Source organism: Hipposideros armiger, unplaced genomic scaffold (assembly GCF_001890085.2).
Source record: "Hipposideros armiger isolate ML-2016 unplaced genomic scaffold, ASM189008v1 scaffold_1056, whole genome shotgun sequence".
Taxonomy (NCBI): Eukaryota; Metazoa; Chordata; class Mammalia; order Chiroptera; family Hipposideridae; genus Hipposideros; species Hipposideros armiger.
Window position 1 is genome coordinate 306,128 of NW_017732406.1, and position 13,872 is coordinate 319,999.

Genomic DNA, 13,872 nt, shown 5'->3' on the forward strand with positions numbered 1-13,872 from the left:
TATATCGAAAATACAAGTGATATTCAGGTTGTTTAATCCTCTAGAAACTAGCCTACATATTTAACAATTAGAATTAGAATTTTAAAATTTTATTTTTAGTTTTACAGAAATGGAAGGAAATCCTTATAACGAAACACAAATAAAGCAGTAGCCTCTTATGTCCTCTTTTCTCAATCTAGTCTTCAAAACACATGTGCACACACACACTTAAAAGATCTGCTTCAAATGAACACTTTTAATTTAAACTGTAAAAAATAACAGAACAAGTACATCAACACTATCTTCAAAACCTTTATAAGGGATGAAAAGAGAACTCTTTTTTGGGCCGGCCGAGTGGCGCGATGGTTAAGAGCTGGCTTGGGACGCCAGAGGGCCCCAGTTCGGATCCCACATATGAGGGCCAGTGACACTGCCCTCTACAGCTAAGATGATGAACAACAGCTCAACCTGGAGCTGGGCTGTTATGAGTCGCCGGCAACGGCGACGGCGTAGGCTGCAGCCCCTGTGGCAGTGGGTTGCCATGGGCTACTGTATATAGTCAGCAGCCAGTGTGAGCGGCCAGCAGCCTCAGTGAGCGGCCATCCAGAAGCCGGCGACTGAACTGCCTCGCCCAGGAAGAGCACAATGATGGTGACAACTTGGACCAGTGAAGCAACATCCTCCACAACTAGACTGAAGAACAAAACGACAGCAACTTGTCTGTTCCCCTTCCCCCAATTCCCCAGCACTGTTCCCATCCCCCCAATTCCCCAATAAAAATCTTTAAAAAAAAATGTTAACAATAAACTAAACGATAGGACTGGGTAAGATCACATACAGAGAAAGAGTGCAGATAAAAAAGTGAAAAGACATCAGGGCTGAAGTTTTCAAAACTCAGAGGTCACGCAGAGAAGGAAGGGGAAAGGCAATACATGAGGAGCCAGGGGAGGAGGAAGGAGGAACTTCCGGGGTGTGTGATTTCACAGGGACCTGGAGAGAAGTCCGTCAGGCAGGGAGTGAGACAGGTTGTACTGAATACCTCACTATCCTTTACTAAAATGATGAGGCTATAGGATTAGGTTAAGTCATAAAACCTACTTTCAATAAATTTAAACTATTTACACAAAGAAACAAACATGTCTTTCAAAGTTTTTATTGGGTTGTCAGAAAAGTCATGAGATATTTTTTCTGTTTTTCATTGCAAAAATGCGTCATGACTTTTCCAACAACCCAATAATTTATTATAGATAAGAACAAACAATTTAGGACGGATCCAGTCACTCTGGAAACAGTAGGAAGGAGCTCTGAAATTACATGAAGGTGTACACACAACCGAAGAAAGGTCATTTTCGAAAGCAAATTAAGACAATGGTGCCAACTTCTACCCAGTGCAGGACATTTCTTAGTTGTTTTTGTATTGAAAGCAACTACCCTATTGTACTTTTCGCTACCCTAGACAATGAATTTTCTGAAATAAGTAAAAAGACACAATTTCAATCTCCCAATTTCTATTTCAGATACAGGGATCATTCAAAATATTTACCACCTGTATTATTCATTCATTTAGCATACACATAAATGACACAAAATAAATTCACAGAAAATTAATTTCCGCATCATGGAATAATTTGGGCCAAATAAAAATACTCTATTAGTAAACGGGCAAGACGATAGCACATTGCCTTATTTTAACGTTTAATATGTGATAAAATCACAAAGTATACAAAAGGCAAAACAATAAACAGAACTCCCTCCCTACCCCTGGATGAACCCAATCACTTGCCTTCTTGCTTCCTCAAAGAAAGCCTCTGAGACCCCTTATCTAAATCATTCTGGTGAATACTGGCTCCTGGTACCCAGATGTTTCTTCATAGAACAACTGGAAACTTCACATTTATTTCTGTATTTGTTTAAACCAAAAGCTCTATGTAGACAGTGCGATAAGTATTTTGCTCATCAAGGTATATGCAGCTATAACGCCTGACATATATCAATAATTTCTGAAAAAAACAAGGTAAATACAAGGAATACCCACAGCTTTGTGGGATGAATTGGGACAATACTGAACAGGCTCCTGACAAGAAAATAGCTGCCACTGCCTAATCCAAAGTTTTAAATTCCACAATTAGAAATGTAGTCCTAAGACTCCTAATACATCTCAGTATATTTGGAAAATCTAGCAATAAAAGTAAAGTCTCTTTCATCCTAAGAAAGATACATTATCTGAGAAAAGAGAGTTAATCCTAACGATCACTGAAAACTTTGTAGTCTGTAAGATAAATAAAAAAATCCTAAATAAAGGATTAGCACATTAAATCCAACAATTTATTAAAGTCTAAAATCCACATGACCACGTACAGCACACCTCAGAAAAAAATTAGGAAAGGTTTCATATGTAACAGATAACGGAGAAAAAAGTACATGACACTCAATAATACTTAATATAACTTAACACCCACTTCTGATTATTTATAGCTATTCCCTACAATGTTCCACAAAAAGGATATATACATTAGAGAAATTTAATCTCTTTGGTGCTATTATCCACTAAGCTTTAATATTACCTCCAAAAGCAGTAGGTGATTTCAAGCCTATCTCTAATATTTCCAAATATTATTATAGACACAATGTGAAAAACTTTGGAAATGTGATATACTCTGTCTTCTTTCTATGGAAAATTAACTTATTCCTTCATAATAATCTTTTTACTCATAACTTTCTAAGAAATGAAATAGCAGTAAATTCTGCAGAACTTAATGGCAACAAATGTATTTCTTGCAGTGTTAGCCCATCTGTGCAATCTTTGCTCTACTACCCTCACCCACACCTCTGCTCCACTCAGCTGTGTCTGCGGCGTCCCTCCCACACAGCGTGCCTTTGTCACGTGGGCCTCCAGTGCACACACACATGGCACCTAGGACTCTGTTTCTCCTCCTCTTCACCTATTCAGAGATTCTCTCTCCCCTAACACCAATTTAAAATCCCGTGTTCCTCATGAAGTCATGAATGCCACTTAGTTGACCACATAGTAACATTTATGTTTTCAAAAGCATTTTAAATATAATTGTTTAATATACAGTTACTTTCACTTAGTACTCATAAAAGTCCTATAAGATTGGCATTACCTGTTCTCATTTTACTGATGTGGAAACAAAGTCTGAAAGCAGTTACGAGACTAATCCAAAGGCACATGGTATTAATCCTAAAAAACCAGTATCTGACGGTAGCTCTGTAACTATAGGCCAGTGCTTTCTCCAAATACCCCAATGCTGTCTCCCATTTAATTCTTCTTTAATTCCTCCATGTATTTTTATCTTGTCCTTACTAATGAGTTCAGGGATCAAAGGATAGATTTAGTTGTATTCTCTCCACCACCCATGGCTGGGCACACATCTACCTAGTATCTACCTCATTTGTCCTACCTCCTCCAAGAGGAGTCAGAAAGCATCAGAAAGAAGCATGGAAGACATGAAGAGAGGGGACAGGGGTTAGCATGCTGATAATACAACCAAAAAATAATAATAATTCTACCCTAAGACAAAAGTAGCAAACACTTTAATCCTTACTTTGTTTCATTTCACCGTTCCAGATACAGAAATTCTAAAAATTCCCATGACTAGAGGATTGGGAATATGAGTAGGAAGAACCAGGAGATTAGAATGCCAGGTATAGCATAGGGGCCACAAGAAACTAGGGTGCTTGAGGTTTCAGGAGTCGTTGCGCCTTTTGAGGAAGGGCCTGGAGGGAGGCCTTTGGTCTCTAGACCAAGGGTGAGCATAGTAAAGGGCCATACAGTGACGAGGTTAGGCTTTTGGGCCCATACAGTCTCTGTGACTAGTAACTACAGGACTCAATTCTGCTGTAGCACACAACCAGCCATAGGCAATACATAAACAAATGTGCACGGCTGTGTCCCAATAAAACTTTATAAAAATTGGGTGAGGTCTGCCAACCCCCGCTCTACTTGGCTCAACCACTGTTAAAATTCGCCACATTTGTCAAATGTCCCTTTTACTTTAGGTCCTATTTATGAGCCCATGGAAGGCATTAAAGCAATGTAGAGAGGCATTTGAGGTTGTCACTCTGACATGAAAGCATTAGTGGCAGGGGATCAGGGATGCTTCTGGAAGGTAAAGGGCAGGCACTCCTGCACAACAAAGAACCGTTCTGTCTAACATGCCAACAGCACTAGCACTGAGCGACAGGATGGCTTACCCCATCCCATCCCCACAGCTGCTTCGGTACCTGAGTTTACATTATCCCAAAATACACAATAAGCTAAGAAGCTCCAGATGACACTGACCATCACTAGGTTCGTTTTCTCTTCTCATTAGGCAGGCAGGCAGACATACATGGCACACACAGGCACACGGATTCGAGGAGAAAAGAAAAATGTCCTCTCCCCTCACCCGCCCAGCTTTTACTCTCAAAACAACACAACCATCGCTGACAGCGGAGGCGCTGCTACAGGAAAGGTGCTTTGCTGCCCACAGGGCACATGAAGGGTTAAAGGACAGTGAGCTGCCTTCACCTGGTAGAAAGAGAAGCAGGAATGGCTGGCACTGGCTTCGCTATTGTTAGCCGGTTGAATTCCCTCTCCTCCCTCATTTCTCTCTTTGACTGACTTCTCCTGGCCTACAAATAAAGGGTAACACCACTTAGTTCCTCCATTTTTGGATTGTAGGAAACTTGGCACCTGATAAATAAATGGTCTCTCACCATTTCTACAGCATATCTCTTATTTCAACTTCAGTTTGGAACACACTGATCAGACACAGCCCTACCACAGCTGTTGGGTAGGAAGCATTAAAAGATAAAAACTTGGCTTAAAGTCCCTATGGTTAATAAGTGACCACAGTCTGATTCAGCCAGTTTAAAGAGGACCTTAACAGGATGCAAGTGAACTAGCACAAGGAAGGAAGCAAAATGAATAGCTCCAGGGGTACACAGGGCAGGATGAGCTAATACCCTACAATAAGGTGAAGAACAGCTGGTGATCAAGCCAAGTAAGTTAGCACACTCATTTACCAGATAGAGATGTCAAAGTGTTTCGCTACTTTGCTCCCAATTAGATTTCTAATTATTATAGCTTCAAGTTTAATGAGCTCTAGATTATCAGCTTATTCATTTAATAAATATTTATTGAGTACCTACTCTGGGCCAGGTAGTATTCTAGGTACTGAGGATGTAGCATTCAGCAAGATATCAATGGACCCTACTCTTCTAAATCTTATATTCTAGAACATGTGAGTGTGGAAAGAAGGCAGCAAGAGACAACATACGTTAAAATATGTAAGTGCCATAATAAAACACAAGTGGAGTGACGTGATAGGAAGTGACTGGATGGCAACCCAGAATGCATGGTCAGGAAAGGCCTCGGGGAAGACATGTGAGCTGGAATCTGACTGTTTAAAAAGTCATCACCCAACCGAAGATCTGCAGAAAGCTCATTCCAGACAAGGGGAAGAAAGGGCCCGAGGCAGGACCAAACCCACCACGTGTGGAAGGAAGAAAAGGCAGCCCGTGTGGCCATAGGAGGAGGAGAAAGACAAGTGCGAGGTGAGAGTTAAGTCAAAGGCACCATCACGCAGGGGCCCGTCAGTAGGCCAGGTTCTGAGTACGGAGTCAACTGTATGTGTGATGAGGACCCCACAAGTTTTGATGCAGCACAGACATCAACTGATTAACATTCCGAACAACTCAGCCAGGCCCAGGGGAGCAGAATGGACTGCAGGGGTGTAAGAATGAGCACAGGGAACTAGTCAGGAGGCTACAAGAGCCAGCTAGGTAAGAGACGACAATAGATTAGACCAGATGACAACAATGAAAACAAAGGGGAGGATAAAAGATTTAGAATATGTTTAAAAAGTAAAGTCAACTCAACTTGCATTGGATATGAGGAGAAAAAAAACAAAAAAAAAGTAAAGGAATCCAGGATGATGCTTTGGCTTGGGTTACCTGGGAAACAAGAGCCTGAGGCCTACACACGTAGCCCAGGAGGCGAGTGAGCGGGGAGAAAGGAGAAGAAATACCAGTTGCATGTTAGCTGGCAACAGCTTCAAAAACAAACAAACACAGATGATTGTTAATCTTGTGAATCTTCTTCAGAGAGACTGTATGAAATCTGTGTCTTGGAAACAGTCTAGTGTGTGTGTGTGGCGAGGGGGGGGGGGAAGAACTGACCTGAAGGCTCCCTCCCAGACCCTGTCTCCCACTAAAGTCTCCCCTACAAGGCTTTAACCCACTCAGACTTCTGGGTGTGTGATGCAGTCTACAGCATCTACAGGTCCAGTCTGGCCAGTGTCAAGGTACAACGGGCTAGTTTCACTGTCATTGGCGGCTCTTTGGTCTGTGGCGACAGCAGCAGCTGCCAGGGCTTTACGCTCATAGGAACAGCATGAGCTGTCTCAAGGACAGGGAGTTGGAGGTGAGTGGGCTGATTAGCTCTGGTTGGCACATAAACCAGCAGAGTTGACTCCCAGCTTTTGGGGTTAAGTAACTGGGTAAATGGTGGGGCCTTTTCCTGACACAGGGAAGAGTGGAAAGGACCAGGTGTTTGGGAGAAAAATCACAAGTTCTGTTCAGTACATGTCAGGTGTGAGATACTAATTAGACATCCAAGTGGGTATAAAGTAGGCATCGGAGATTTCAGAGTCACATTCAAGTGGGAAGGCAGCACTGCAGACATAAATTTGGTAGCCATCAGCATAGAGATGGTACTGAAACCGGGAGATCATGGAAGTTTAAGAAGGAAAAGACTGTAAATGGAAAAGACAAGAGGCACTTTCTAAATACTATGGCCCACCAATATTTAGAAAATGAGCAAAAGAAAAGAGCAAGCAAAGAAGATGAAGGAGTGGCCATGGAAACAAAGGGAAAGCATGACAGTGTTGTAGATTAGGGAGCAGCATTTTTAGGCCAAACTGTGAGACGTACAGTAAAGAGAATAGAGACAGGATGGCTAGATCTGACAAGGTGGAACTCATCTCACCTTTACCAGAGTGGTTGCAGTGGATTAGTGGGGACAGAAACCTGACTGGAATGAACTGAGAGGATGATTCATCAAGAAATGGCGTTTGTGGTGAAGAGCAGCAGAGAAATGAAATAGTAGGGCATGTGGAGCCAAGGGGAGCTTTTCCATGGATGCTCAAAGGGTGTGCTTGTATATCCGTGAGAAGGAGCCAAAAGAGGGGGAGGAACAGGTGACATCAAAATAAAGATCATGGGCAGGAAATACATGCATGCTAGCGCTCAACAGAATGCGTGTCACATGGCCAAATCACCCTCAGAGTCACGTTGGTGGGTACACTTTTCTAGACAAGAGACAAATGCATGGTAAATTCTAATTAGATTCCTGCTTCACACACATACACACTAATTCTCACAGAGAAAGATGGACCACTTAGCTATATAACCAGATATCACCACCTAGTGGCTGAAACCTTAAAAGCCAACATAGCAAAGTTGGGACCCACGCTGTGCCTTTTTATTAAGGAGGCATATACTAGTTAGTAATAATTCTAGAAAATGATATCCGAACAAAGGAACTTACAAAAACCTTTAATACTATGTGAAATGTACCAATCACAAATAAAATCCTAAAACATAAGATCTAAAGTACACGTATTGAGTGCCTTTCAGGTGCCAGGTGGCATGGTAAGCTTTTACGTGGACTGGCTCTTTAATCCCCCAATAGTGTATGAGCTAAATCTCACTATTTTACATATGAGGAAACTGGAAACTGATACTTGAAAAGTTAATAATCTGCCAAGGTTTATACGGGTAGAAACGATAAAGCTAGGATCTGAACAGAGGTAAAATAACTTTAAGTTCCACACTCAACCTCTAGGCTCACTATACCGTCTCTATAAATAACTAAATTACTTAGAGGTTGGGTAGAAGAGTTAGCCAGCTTTGGGTTACAAGGAATCATGAGTACTACAAGGCAGAGATTCAGAATTTAAAAACCATTCCATTGCACACCAAATTTTTCTAAGAGTCGTTCCACTTAGTTACTAACAAAGTAAACCGACAGTGGGTGACTGTGATGCTGAAGAATGGCACCTCCTTTGGAGGAAGGGCGACATTAACACACTTGGATCGTGTTACATTTCACGTGTTCAGACAACTCTCTCTGTGCTAAATAAAACTAAATGAGAAAATATTGAGGGTTCAAAAGAAGAAGAAGAAAATCGCAAGGAGGCAAAAGAACATATCCCAGAAAGAAGTGGCTCCCTCCGTCATCAGCCTTCCTCCCGGCCCACGTCCCTAAGCAATTCTTCCAGGGGCACCCCCACTTCTCTATACCCTCTAAGGGTCATTACAAGTTCAAAGCTGTTCCATACTTTGTTGCACATAATCCTTGCCATCATTTTACAAAAATAAAAACAAGCAAAAACCATCCCCCAAAAGGTTATGTGATTATTATATACCCTCTGAAATGCTAAATTAAGGTGGTGACATTCAAACTCAGTCTGTGAATACACGAAACTGAAAAACTCCCCACCCAGCTTCTAGACTAAGACTGGGGACTTCTGCCACCCTCCCAGAGAGCACAGGATGGATTGAAGGCTGACAGGGTGATAAAATGATCAAGACCCCAAAATCTGCAATATCCAGAGTCAGAGTTTTATTGAAATCTAAATGTCCCTTCTATCAGTTAACTTGCAAAATAATAGCAAATATATTGGGTTGTCAGGAAAGTCATGACGCATTTTTGCAACAAAAAACAGAAAAAATATGTCATGACTTTTCCGACAACCTAATAGAACAAAAATACATTCTGAACATACAGACATGAAACAAATACAGAATTATTATACACTTCATCAGTACTCAAGTTTGGTTTTTTAAATCAGGTTTCCTGAAGTATAATTTACATACCAAAACATGTATCTATTTTAAGCATACTCTTTGCAGGGCTTTGACAAATGTATACACCCATGTAAATATCATAACCATCACAATAAAGAACATTTCTATCAACCCAGAAAGTTCCCCATGGCCTTTCTCAGTCACCCCACCGTAATTCCTGGCCCCACACAACTTATCTTCTGTCACTATAGCTTAGATCTGTGCTTAAAGGGTTTTGCATAGATGGCTTCAGAATATAGGCACTCTTTCTGGTTTCTTTCTCTGAACATAATGATTTTTGGATGCATCAGTTATACCTTGTCATTTCTCAATGGGATACTACTGAATAGATAGATATATCAGTTTATCCATTTACCTGGTGATTGACATTTTGGTTGTTTCCAGTTCATGGCTACTATGAACAAAGCTGCTAAGAACATTGTTAGACCAGACTTTGCATGGTATTGTTTTCATTTCTCATGAGTAAATATTTAGGAGCAGAACTGCTGGATTACATGGTAAGGCGTAAGTTTAACTTTATAAAAAACAGCAAGACTGTTTTCCAAAGTAGTAAAACTATTTTACATTTTTAGGAGCAATGTATGAAAGTTTCAGTTGCTCCACATCCTTACTTGATATTGTCTATCTTTTCAATATTAGCATTCTAGTTGTTATGTAGCAGTGCGTTGTTGTTTTAACTTGGAATTTCCTTACGACTAATCACACTTTTCTTGTGCTTATTGGCCATTTATACGTCTTCTTTTATAAAGCTTCAACTCAAACATTTTGCCCATTCTTTAATTGGATGTGTCTTATTGAGTTGTGAGATTCTTTATATATTCTAGAAACAAGTCCTATGTCAGATATTTATTGTAAATATTTTCTCCCAGTCTGTGGCCTAACTTCTCATCTCCTTAATTATGCCTTTTGATAACCATAAGTTTTAATTTTTGATCAACTGACCATATATATGAGTCATTTCTGTATCTTATATTCTTTTCTTGGTCTATATATGTCTATCCTTACACTAATACTATAAAGGTACAGAATGTTGTAAGTGTTGAAATAAAATAGTCTACGTTCTCTATGTATGTTTTGTTCCATAAAATTATTTTGGCTAGTCTAGATTCTTTGTATTTCCATATATATTTTATAATAAGTTTGCCAATTACTACAAAAACATGCTTGCTGCAATTTTGATTGGAATTACATTGAGTGTACAGCTTGATTTGAAGAGAACTGATGTCCTAACAAAACTTATTCTGATCCATGAAAATATATATATAAATTTATTCAGGTCTTCTTAAATTTTTCTCAGCAATATTTTATAGTTTTCAGTGTACCTTAACACATACTTTGTTGAATAGTTTTCCTAATAATTTTGCTGGAGATGGTATTTAAATGGTACTTTAAAAAACTTTTAATTTCCAATTATTTCATTTTATCCCCATTATTGGCTTATGAGTCTCTCATTATTTTTTAGTGGTTGGTTACTGTTTACATTCAAGTGACAGTCTATCACTTCACATATGAGTATAATGTAAGAACCTAACAGCAATATAATTCCATTTGTCTCCAGCTGCTTTGTGTAACTACTGTTGTCATATATGTACTTCTATATGTTATAAATCTCCAATATGTTGCTATAGTTTTTTCAAATCAATTTTAAGGGTTTTGTTTGTTTAATACATCTGAAAAGAATATATATACAAAGATTTGAAACATGAGAAAGCAGTGGTTCAACATTAATTAATCTACAAGATTTGGGGAAGGTGGAGATTACCTAAATGTTTTTCAAAATTGGAAACTACTGCAAAAATAAACTGACAAAATCCCTTTTAACACTTAGGAAGAGGCTTCATAAGGCTCTCTCCATGATTTTTATAAAACTAGAGAGCTTCCATAGCTGCTCTAGGGTTCCTCATGCAAACAGGAATAAGGGGAGTCCCCTGACTGGTCCCCGTGCTGTTAAATGTTCTCCCAACTCCGAGCTTCTTAATGAAGCAGGTCTCCATCTTTGAAAGAGGATGTGAATCACTCCACAGACATCTGACTTCTAGCACCACCCCTCATATGTTCTAGAAAAACTATATCATATACTATTAAGCTGCACATGTATGCTAAGTGTATAATACAATGACTTAAAAAAATATTTTTTTAATTACATACTCAATCCATTTGGTGTATTTCAAAAGGTGCAATACTTTTCTTCATTTATCAGTGAAAGAAGTTAGAACTTCAAAAAAAATCAGCAAATGGCTAACAAATTTCCTTGACAGTCACAGTCACATATACAGAGGGTGCCAAAACAATGTACACACATTTTAAGAAAGGAAAAAACTGTATTAAAATTATGCTGATGGTAACCACTTTGAGCACCTCTTGTAATTGCAGAAGTCAAACGTGACTTGTATTCATCTTTTGTTATCGGTATATATTGAGTATTACAATTTTAATACAGTTTTTTCCTTTCTTAAAAAGTGTATACATTGTTTTGGCATCCTCTATATAGTGCATCCTAGAAAAGAGGAGTGGCATGACAGGCTCCACCCACCTGCATCAGTTTCATCAAATGCTGGACCTACTCAAGGGTGGAGAGAAAATGCAACTTTCAAAAAACAGTATACTATTTTATTTTATTCATTTTTTATTGAGGTATAATTGGCAATATTATATTAGTTTCAATTGTAACTAGATAGGTCTAGTTGACATTCATCACTGTACATATTTATAAAACAAGTATTTTTTTTGCCAAGAGTACTTTTAAGATTTACTCTCTTGGCAGCTTTCAAATAGGCAATCCAGTATTATTAACTATAGTCACCATATATTACATTCCTATGATTTATTTATTTTATAACTGGAAGTTTGTACCTTTTGACCACCCATTTTGCCCGTCTCCCACCCTGGCCTTTGGCAACCACCCATCAGTTCTTGTAATACAGTATTTTTGAATCATCGCCAGTCATTTTGGATAATATCATGCTTACTTACTTGGATGATCTTTTATTATTATTTTTTAAGATCTTTATTAAAAATATAGCTAACATACAATATTACATTAGTTTCAAGGGTATACCATAGTTATTCAACATTTATATACCTAAAGTGATCACCATGATAAGGCCAGCAACCATCTGACACCGTAACACACTATCACAATATTATTGACTGTATTCCCTATGCTGTACATTACATCCCCATGACTTATCTGTTTTATACCTGGAAATTTGGACCTCTTATTCCCCTCTACCTTTTCCCCCCTTTTTTAATTTTTCAATTATAGCTGACATTCAATATTATTTTATATTAATTTCAGGTGTACAGCATAGTGATGCTGTACACCCAATATATGGTGATGGAAGGAGAACTGACTCTTGGCAGTGAGCACACAATGTGATATATAGATGATGTAGTACAGAAATGTACATTTGAAACCTATGTAATTTTACTAACCATTGTCACCCCAATAAATTTAATTTAAAAAAAAAAAGAAGTGATCCCCTGTCTAGTCTAGTACTCACCGGACACTATACATAGTTAGAACCATATTATTGACTATATGCCCTATGCCTTGCTTTACATCCCATGACTATTTTGTAACTACCAATTTGTACTTCTTAATCCCTTCACCTTTTAAAAAGGAGTATATTATTAAATGAAGCATTTTCTATACTCCTTCCTAAGAGCACCCAGTGGGGAACATGTTTTCTAAACTAGATCTAGGAAGTGGAATGTGGAATCGCTCCATCCTCCTCCCCTGAAGGGCTAATGGTTAATGAATTTTTTTAAAGGACCAAATAAAAACAAACCACACACACACACACACACACACACACACACACACACACACACACACACACATACAAAATGAAAAAAAAACAAAAACCCTACATGTCTCAGGTTACTCTCTGGAGTGGAACCTGGGAGCAACTTCAATAACCCGTGTTAGTCTGTTACCGAGTCATCACAAACATGCCTTACTTTTAAACAAACAAATTTTCAACAAAAGAAAAACTGGTACTCATCACTAGTTAATTCTTCAAAATTAACTAGTACCAAGAGGGGGAAATGGGGCGATACCTCTGGGCCTTGTCTCATACAAGTGCATGTGGGTAGGTACAGGGCATTTGTCATTACTGCAAAAATAAATTTTAATTTTTAATCTTTAGTTTGGCCTAAACATGGCTTTTAGTATGATGCTGACACGAGCTGTGCAGAAAAGGCTCTGGAGAGATGTTCGTGGCAGCACACACCTGCAGCTCTTCTCCAGGGCAGTCAATACTGCTTCATCAAATACATTCCTCAGGCCTTTGCGTGCTGGGTGCGGAATGGCCCACATACTTGACTCTCCACATACTGAGGTCACGGGCCAGCTTTCCAGCAGTCTCCGGAGCTTCTGCTGGTTCTTGGCAAGTTTCTCAATAGTACAAGGGTCATTGCTGAGATCAATTTGGGTCCCAACAAACAAGAAAGGAGTCTGTGGGCAGTGCTGCCTTATCTCAGGCAACCACTCTTCTTTCACACTTTCAAATGAGGATGGAGAGAGCACTGAAGAACACACTAGAAATGCATCTGTTTGTGGGTAGCTCTGCAGTCCTAATCTGTCATAATCCTCTTGCCCGGTAGAACCAAAAAGTCCAAGAGTATATGGCTCTCCACCAATCATAAGTGTGACCGCATAGTTGTCAAAAACAGCCGGTACATACTCAGAGGAAACTGTGTTCGTTGTTCAGGATACCAGGAGACGTGTTTTACCAAAGGCACCATCGCCCACAACAACACAGTTAACTGTCTGCATTGCTGAAACAGTTTTCTATCCACTTTAAATATTTCAGATCCGATGACCTCAGCTTCTTGCCAGGGTGTTGGCAGCACTGCCCAAATCAATTGTCTTATAAAAGAATATTAAAACGTTAAAAAGCAGGCCGGTTGAGTGGCGCGCTGGTTAAGAGCTGGCTTGGGACGCCAGAGGGCCCTGGTTCGGATCCCACATATGAGGGCCAGTGACACTGCCCTCTACAGCTAAGATGCTGAACA

At 39.4% G+C, this 13,872-nt stretch overlaps 1 protein-coding gene and 1 pseudogene across 3 annotated transcripts in view; both read right to left on the reverse strand.

Moving 5' to 3' along the window:
* Positions 1-13,872, reverse strand: part of TTC33 (tetratricopeptide repeat domain 33) — a 40,260-nt gene that overhangs the window by 13,834 nt on the left and 12,554 nt on the right. The gene's annotated exons all lie outside the window — the stretch shown is intronic.
* On the reverse strand, positions 12,697-13,779 carry LOC109376172 (cell division control protein 42 homolog pseudogene; annotated as a pseudogene).